The sequence below is a fragment of the Crinia signifera genome, unplaced genomic scaffold, assembly GCF_055691185.1.
Source record: "Crinia signifera unplaced genomic scaffold, ASM5569118v1 HAP2_SCAFFOLD_149, whole genome shotgun sequence".
Lineage (NCBI taxonomy): Eukaryota > Metazoa > Chordata > Amphibia > Anura > Myobatrachidae > Crinia > Crinia signifera.
The window spans coordinates 78,210-87,207 of NW_028142042.1; the positions used below are offsets into that span (position 1 = coordinate 78,210).

Here is an 8,998-nt window from a genome sequence, read left to right on the forward strand (position 1 = left end):
CAATAAGGCCGTTCAGATAAAAACCCTGATTGGCAATTACTGGTTGGTGGTGCTCCCAAATAAAGTTCAGTGTATATACTGAGAGGGGGGTAGTCTAAAAGAGAGACTGAAGAAGAACCAAAAGGTTTTTGGGGCACGCTTTGTATACTATTTAATGAAGTTTAATCAATGTAAAGATGGCATAGAATAAAACGTAACTTTTAATATTAAGCTTTCTATTAAAATAAGTTGTTATGTATACTTTAGTCGACACACCTTGTGCATCACATCTTTTGGAGTTCAACATAGATGAGGAACTCCCACCAATATTGAGGTAAATTCCTAGCGAAAGTTACAACAAGAGCGAAAATGTTTTTTAATTATCGTTTGCCAAGCAATTTTTATATAATATATTTCGGGCAGGCGAAATAAGACACTGGTCACTGCCCACCACCAATACGTTATCCCCTACAGTGTCGACTTGGGTGGGTATAACGTGCTGAATGCAGAGAGGAAAAGATAAGGGAGGGGTCAAAGAGATTGTGGCTACACCCCAACGGTACCGACAGGCGTACTGTTCCAGTAGTTAAATACAGCACTGGATATTCCCTGTAGGTCTCCCATACAGGTACTAATCCAGCCTATCACTGCTTAGCTGCTGTGTTCGGATGGGTTACAGGCGGTCCAGTGAAGTATGGCTGTATAGCCCTAACTGGTTAATTCCGATGTCAATAAGGTGGATGAGCCAAAGTAAGCTTCTGCTGTTCAGACAGTTCAGAGCAAAGCGTCCCTGTTACCATTGATGCATTGCAGGGGTGCTTGCACAGACTGGGTGAATGAGAGAGCCACGAAATAAAATAGTTTAATAGTTAACGGGGGTGCTAACAAACACCATCCTCATCTCTGCTGTCAACCATCATGCAAGCACCGGATGGCTTGATGAGAGTCAGAGGGTTGTGCGATAGCTACCTCTAAGATGAAAAAGACATGCAGGTGTGGGGATATATATATCAAAAAAATATATATGGAGAGAGATTTCTTTGAAAAAATGATAGATGTACCCACGGTCCCTAGATGGGGAGAAGAGTTGTTCCTGGTGTCCGTGTATTTATTACTCTGAACACCAGAAGCACACCGTGGGATCCAAATATTGAATGGGATAGAAGGACTCCGAACAATTGTAATTCGGTCCTTATAATGGTATTCGTGGCACTTATTGAGATGAGTACAGATTGAACATATGCGTATGGGTCTCCCAGGTGACCTTATTAGTTGTTAAGGGTGCAGCATGACATATCGTTGAGGTACGTCTAAACCTGAGCAGATAATCACATAGATGGAGAAACAATCAAATAGTATACGTCAAATATATCAGGTGATGTACACACCGGTAGAACCTATCACTCTCACTAGTTATCCTGTGCCAGTAGATACGTCCCAGAATGGGAGTATAGGGTTAAATAGCCTGAGCAAAATATCTACACAGATATATGTATGGTGAGAGCAGTAAAAAGGTCTATGTCCCAATAGCTGGGAGCATGCATTCGAATAGATCAACTGTCAATTAATATCCTGTGATAGTAAACGTGCCACACGCTGGGAGTGCAAGGTTAAGACTCTAAACGTTAATTAGAGTGAAGGATGTTAGTCTGTACAAATAAGCCTATAGATGAAACAGCAAATATGCATTTTAAGCCACAAATGACAAACATTAAGATTGAACACCCACTAAATTGGTTAAATGAGCGTTTGGAATTAGCGGTAAGTGTTACACGCTGTCAATATATAGCGTGCATATGCAGGCATGAATAGAGCATTGCTGTAACAAAATCAAATAAGCACACAGGTGAAACAGAAAATATGCATTTCAAGCCACAAATGACCCATATAAAGATTGATCACCCACTAGATTTAGTTAAGTGAGCGTTTAGAATTTGCGGTGAATGTGCACGCCGTCAATATACAGCGTGTCTGTGCAGGCACTAATAGAGCATTGCAGGGGCAACATCAAATGATTTACCCAGCTCCGTTCCCCGACTTGGTGTCTACCTAAGGGAGTGAGCGGCTGATGTATGAGAATTGCGTGCTGTTGCACCGGGTTGAAAAGGACGGAGAGACGGGTGGAAGGTAACTCCGTCTGTGTGCCTGCTCTCTGACGGCACTGGTGGGGGTGGTGGGGGCGTGACCACGTGTGTCCTGACACGTGTTTCGCGTTGAAGCTTGGTCACAGGGGTGTGTGAATGTGGGAGGGCTAGGAGGAATTACTTATAGTATAGATGGGCCAATGAAAAAGGAGGCGGGTCGGCCTCTTGTATCTGTCCTACAGATGCTATCAGGTAGTGGCATTGTGAGTGTTAGTGGCTGCGGGGTTGATAAAAGAGAAGAAAAGGAGGTACTTGTTTCCTAGCACGGCCACAATCTTATGGATCGTGTACCTTTAAGTTAAGGTACACGATCCATACGATGGACCCGATTTCCTTTGAAATCAGGTCCATTTTGCCGGCTAGGACACAATATCGGGGGCATCGCGTCGGTCGGGACCATTAACATTGGTCCCGACGCGACCGACGCGATGCCCCCGATATTTCCATAGGCTTCAATGTTAAAAAATATTTTAACATTGAAATCGTGTCGGGAAAGCTAAAATATCGGGGGCATCGCGTCGGTCGGGACCATTAACATTGGTCCCGACGCGATGCCCCCGATTTTTCCATAGGCTTCAATGTTAAAATATTTTTTAACATTGAAATCGTGAGAAAATGTGAAAAATGTGAAATGGGCCAATATGACCTATTTCACATTATAGATGTCCCCGTCGTCACCCCATGATAGACGCCAACCCGAAGCGTGGCGAGCGCAGCGAGCCCGCGAGGGGCGGCGGTGCGCGTCCTCCGACCTTTTCATTCCCCTACTATCCACGTCGGCGTGGAGTTGAGAATAGAATAGTGTGGCGAGCGCAGCGAGCCACCGAGCCCGAAGCGTGGCAAGCGCAGCGAGCCCCGCGAGGGGACGCGTATAACTTCACAGGTATACGCGTGCGCTCGCCACGCTTCGGGCTCGGTGGCTCGCTGCGCTCGCCACACTATTCTATTCTCAACTCCACGCCAACGTGGATAGTAGGGGAATGAAAAGGTCGGAGGACGCGCACCGCCGCCCCTCGCGCACCGCCGCCCCTCGCAGGCTCGCTGCGCTCGCCACGCTTCGGGTTGGCGTCTATCATGGGGTGGGGTGTACGCTGTTAAATTTGGGGGGGTTGGGAATATTTTACATTGAATCCAATGTAAAATCGGGTCCCAGGGACCCGATTTACATTTCATTCAATAAAAAAAATCGGGTCCAAAATCGGTCGGTCGCGTCGATCGCATCGCATGCGACCAAATCGCATGCGATGCAATCGACCCGATTTTTCCGACACGACCACCCCGATGTGAATCGGTGTGGCCGTGCTAGGAAACAAGTACCGAAAAGGATGACAATTCAAAAAAATCCAAAAATAAAATAAAATGGAAATAAATTAAAACCGTAACAAAACCTAAAGGAGGAGACATAATACCAGATTTGATGTAAAAAGGAGTGGGATCGTGGACTGTAACACGGCTGTATGTGGTAATATAAGTGCAAATGGGAAAGATAACCTGGGAGATACAACTACTGAAAGATTGGCAGGTAAATAAGATTAAATATATTATGGGATCTGAAAAAGAGACACAAGGTCATGTAGTTGGATGCAACATAGGGTAAGCAGGTGCTACTGTGGTAGGCTGGGGAGGTTCTAACATAATGGGCATAAGACTGGAGTATAGATCCAATAAATGTCAGGATATAACAGTGGAATGCGGAGGGAGTGCTTGAGGATACAAGCATTAATAATGTAGTAATATGAAGGTGGGTAATAAAGGAGTTGTCGTAAATGAGAGGTCAGTGAGAGAGTACATTGGGCAAAGTGGCGCTGCGGTAATCAGCGCTGGCGAGGCAGTAAACGCTGTAGCGTTATAATGAATGAAATTTTTGGTTATTTAGTTGTTATTTTTTAATTTTTTAAATTTATTATTACATTTTTTTAACTTTTTTACTTTAAAATTATTATAATGTTTTTTAGAGAAAGAGAAGCCTGTGGGTAAGATCAGCTGAATAGTATCGGGTGGAGATAGAGGGGTAGAGGTGGAATAAGGAGGATATATAGAGAGGTATATCTTCAACAATTGAGATTTTAGCATAAGCATGAAAATAGGGGTAGAATGGGTGTGAGAGATCTGGGATAGGTGGGGTAACACTGTGGTGAAACCGGCATATATACCCCCCCAGAGGGACTCTATGGTAAGAGGTCTGCAGAGTAGGGAGAGGCATCTGCTGGATAATGGGGAGGGGGTGGTATAATTAATTAATTAGATTAGCCCAATGGGACAAAGATAAATACCAAGATGATGAAGAAAGCAAGTAACAATATGGAATAAAAAAAGGGGGGAATTATCCAGCTGATGTGAAGTGCTCATAAAAAGGCACTGTATTTGATGTCCTCATTGAGGCCTTTTGGAGCAAGTGACCCTAGCTGAAAAATCCACCAGCTTTCCCTACGGAGGAGTGCCTGATTAATGTCTCCTCCTCTTCTACCCAGATGTACTTGTTCGAGACTAGAAAATTTCAGGTCCTCCGTGTTTGAGGCATGTATCCTTAGGAAATGACGTGCAATTGAAGTAAGGGTTTTGAAGTTGTCTTTGTCCCTAGAGGCATTGCGAATGTTGCCTATGTGCTCCAAGATCCTCTGTTTTAGAGGTCGGGACGTCATCCCTACGTACCTAGCCTGACATGGGCAGGTGATGCAGTATATGATGTTCTGGCATCTGCAGTTATAAAAACCTCTGATCCTGATGTCATCGCCATATTTATCTCTGATTATATGCGTGTTGGTGATGTGCTTATATGCTTTGCAGTTGCCGCATGGGTAACTACCAACTGTTGTGGGCTGTGTGGTACGTTTTGCCACATAATGGCTGCGGACCAGGTTGTCCTTGAGATTGGATGCTCTTCGCCAGCTCATGTCAGGTTTCAGATTTAATTTGGTGGCCAGGTCCTCATCTGTTAGTAGTATATGCCAGTGTTTCTGAATCGAATCTCTGACCTCCTTCCATTTGTTACAGAAATCGCCGACTATTCTGATGACTGGTGGGGTATCCTCCTGTGACTTAGTGTTAAATAGGATCTCATCCCTGGTTTTCTGTTGGATAGCCTTCATGGATTTCTTGATCAGCCTCTTTGAGTAGCCCCTTTCTTGTAACCTGTTAGTGAGATCTTGGCACAGTGTGTTGTATGTGGTGTCATCAGAGCAATTGCGTCTCAGTCTGAGGAATTCTCCTTTTGGTAGATTGGTAATGGTTGGAGGGAAGTGGGAACTGCTCCTATGTAGAAGACTATTGGTAGAGGTAGTCTTCCTGTATAATTCCGTGGATAGGGCATTATTGACACCTCGATATATACGGAGATCAAGAAAAGTGATACTGTCCGGGCTCCATTCGTAAGTAAACTTGAGATTTAAGGTATTCACGTTCAATCTTTGAATGAAGTTGGTGAGATGTTCCGGTGATCCCTTCCAAATAATCAATATATCATCTATATATCGCATCCACATATGAACACAGTCGATATAGATGTCATCTTGGAGAACAACTTCTTTTTCCAACCAAGGAAGAGGTTGGCGTAAGTGGGGGCACAAGCAGCCCCCATCGCTGTCCCTCTTCCTTGGATATAGTAATGATGTTCAAAGACAAAATAGTTTTTATGTAATACAAAATCCAGAAGGACCAAGAGGAAGTCATGAAAGGGGGTGATGCCTTCTATTTCCAGAAAGTAGCGTACAGCCGCAATACCAAGGTCATGCCTGATGCAGTTATAGAGGGATTCTACATCCAAAGACACAAGGAGATGGTCATCGTCTAGATAGATATTATTCAATTTTTTCAAGACTTCCGTTGTGTCCTTGGTATATGAGGGCAGGGTCATAACATGATGGCGAAGATGGACGTCCAAAAAGATACAGGCATTTTCTATGAGCGACCCGTTGCCGGAGACAATTGGTCTACCCGGAGGTGATTGTAGATTCTTGTGCACCTTGGGAAGGAGATAAAGGTGGCTACTCTTGGATTGAGGTTCAACAAGAAATGATGTTCAGGTTTGGTGATAGTACCGTCTAATAGAGCCCTGTCTATTATTCTTTCAAATGCAATTTTGAAATTGGAGGTAGGGTCGAATAGAGTCTAACAGGATTTGTCGTCCAATTGTGAATGGACTTCTTTGAGGTACATATTCGTAGGCCATAGAACGATATTACCCCCCTTGTCCGATGGTTTAATGACAATGTCTTGCCATTCTTTGATCTCTTTGATTGCTGCTATTTCTGTTTTGGTAAGGTTGCCCTTTGCTCTGTATTTTTTGTTTTTGCGATGTAATTCATCAAACTCCTTGGAAACCAGGTTTACAAAGACTTTGACTTCAGGGCATATTGTATCCTGGGGGAAAAAGGTTGATTTTTTTCTTGCAGATTGTTCTGCTGTTTGAAGCATCGGTTACTGTTCCTTGCAATCCTTCCAGATCATCAATGGCCTGTAATTCTTGTGGTGTCCAGTTCATTGGGACGTCAGGGGTATCTGTTTTATGATGGGCATGAAATTTGGCTAGAAGAAGTTTCCTACCAAAAAGGTTTAGACTGGTTTCCCACTGAAATCTATCAAATGTTTTTGTTGGTGAGAATGACAGACCTTTTTCCAAAACTCTGGTCTGTTCCATGGTAAGAGAATGGTCAGATAGGTTGATAATTTGTAACTTGGTTACTGATGAGTTTATCGAGGGCGATTCCTTTGGGATTGCCGACTCGGCTGCCGTGGCTCCCATCTTGTCCAATCTCGTCTTCCTTTTCTTCCTGCTTCATCTGGTCTTCCTCTTCCCCGATATTGCCCTCTGCCTCTTCCAAAATCTAAAAAATCATTCCCTCTGACATTGGTGTCATCAGTGTGGGTACTATCATCCGTGCTAGAATAATCTGATTCAGAGATTGATTGTGTGCCTCGCTGGTCCTGATTGTACGTCGGTCTATAAGATCTCTGTGGTCTCGTCCAATTGAAAATTTTGCCGGTTGCAAAGTCGTGTGGATCTCTCATGAATTTATTCCGTTTGCGTTCGGTGATAACGTGTTCGTAGGTCTCCAGGTCTTTTTTGATTTTTTCAAAGGTACTCTGAAAAAGAGGGTCGCTTTCCCACTTTTCCAATTTCTTTCCAAGAGTGTCTATCTTTTGGGTGCACTCCTCAAGAATCAGGTGATTGTGACGTACTAATATGGTCATCAATTCTTTTGAGCATTTGAGCAGACTGGTTTCCCATTCTTTTTTCAGGGCCTCAGTCTGGAGTTCAAAAGCTGGGAAAGTCTTGGGTCTCAAACCTCTCGGGGTGATCTTTTGTTTACAATAGTTTTCAAGACTTGATAGGTCCCAACTGGATCGTATTTGTTTCTGGAGTGTCTTTTTCAGATTAGACAGATCCTCATCCCAAATAGGTTCAGTATTGGTAGATGATAATTGTGATGGAAAAATAGCATCAAAGTTGCTAATTTTATGTTTGTAGATTAATTCATTACGAAGGTTAAAGGCAGCCATTAAGACAGCGGTCACAATATAAATGTTGTCACCCGAAGGTGAGGACCAATAGTGTATTACCTCCTAGTATTTTTAAGGACTGGGTGAAGCTTAAAGAGTATAAATGAGATGAGCCGTGCTCAACCAAGAAACTGAGAAAGACCTCAGTGAGTATCTTAGATTGAGATAGGGGGTGGGTTGGCACAGGCTTTGGAAGAATTATTTGGTGTAATCTAAGTGGTAATAATTGTTGTAAACCAACATGCGATAAGGCCGTTCAGGTAAAAACCCTGATTGGCAATTACTGGTTGGTGGTGCTCCCAAATAAAGTTCAGTGTATATACTGAGAGGGGGGTAGTCTAAAAGAGAGACTGAAGAAGAACCAAAAGGTTTTTGGGGCACGCTTTGTATACCAATATTGAGGTAAATTCCTAGCGAAAGTTACAACAAGAGCGAAAATGTTTTTTAATTATCGTTTGCCAAGCAATTTTTATATAATATATTTCGGGCAGGCGAAATAAGACACTGGTCACTGCCCACCACCAATACGTTATCCCCTACAGTGTCGACTTGGGTGGGTATAACGTGCTGAATGCAGAGAGGAAAAGATAAGGGAGGGGTCAAAGAGATTGTGGTTACACCCCAACGGTACCGACAGGCGTACTGTTCCAGTAGTTAAATACAGCACTGGATATTCCCTGTAGGTCTCCCATACAGGTACTAATCCAGCCTATCACTGCTTAGCTGCTGTGTTCGGATGGGTTACAGGCGGTCCAGTGAAGTATTGCTGTATAGCCCTAACTGGTTAATTCCGATGTCAATAAGGTGGATGAGCCAAAGTAAGCTTCTGCTGTTCAGACAGTTCAGAGCAAAGCGTCCCTGTTACCATTGATGCATTGCAGGGGTGCTTGCACAGACTGGGTGAATGAGAGAGCCACGAAATAAAATAGTTTAATAGTTAACGGGGGTGCTAACAAACACCATCCTCATCTCTGCTGTCAACCATCATGCTAGCATCGGATGGCTTGATGAGAGTCAGAGGGTTGTGCGATAGCTACCTCTAAGATGAAAAAGACATGCAGGTGTGGGGATATATATATCAAAAAAATATATATGGAGAGAGATTTCTTTGAGAAAATGATAGATGTACCCACGGTCCCTAGATGGTAAGAATGCTGCCTCTCCCCTCTGCTCCATCTCCCCACACAGCACAGCAGCAACATATAATTAATAACTCACCCAGACACGACTGAGATGCTGGTCTCCGCTCTGCTCTTCTGGGCGCCCACAGCCACCTCAGGCTCAGACCATCGCTGATGTCAATCTGCCGCAGGGCAGATTTAGTGTAAGAAGCCCAAACTTGTCTTCTGCACACGGCGCACCGTCCGCTGTCGCTC

The 8,998-nt window shown here is 43.9% G+C and overlaps 2 pseudogenes; both read right to left on the reverse strand.

The window, feature by feature from the left end:
• Window positions 1-566: 566 nt before the first annotated feature.
• Window positions 567-685, reverse strand: LOC146053292 (5S ribosomal RNA; annotated as a pseudogene).
• Window positions 686-8,277: 7,592 nt separating this feature from the next.
• On the reverse strand, window positions 8,278-8,396 carry LOC146053293 (5S ribosomal RNA; annotated as a pseudogene).
• Window positions 8,397-8,998: the final 602 nt, after the last annotated feature.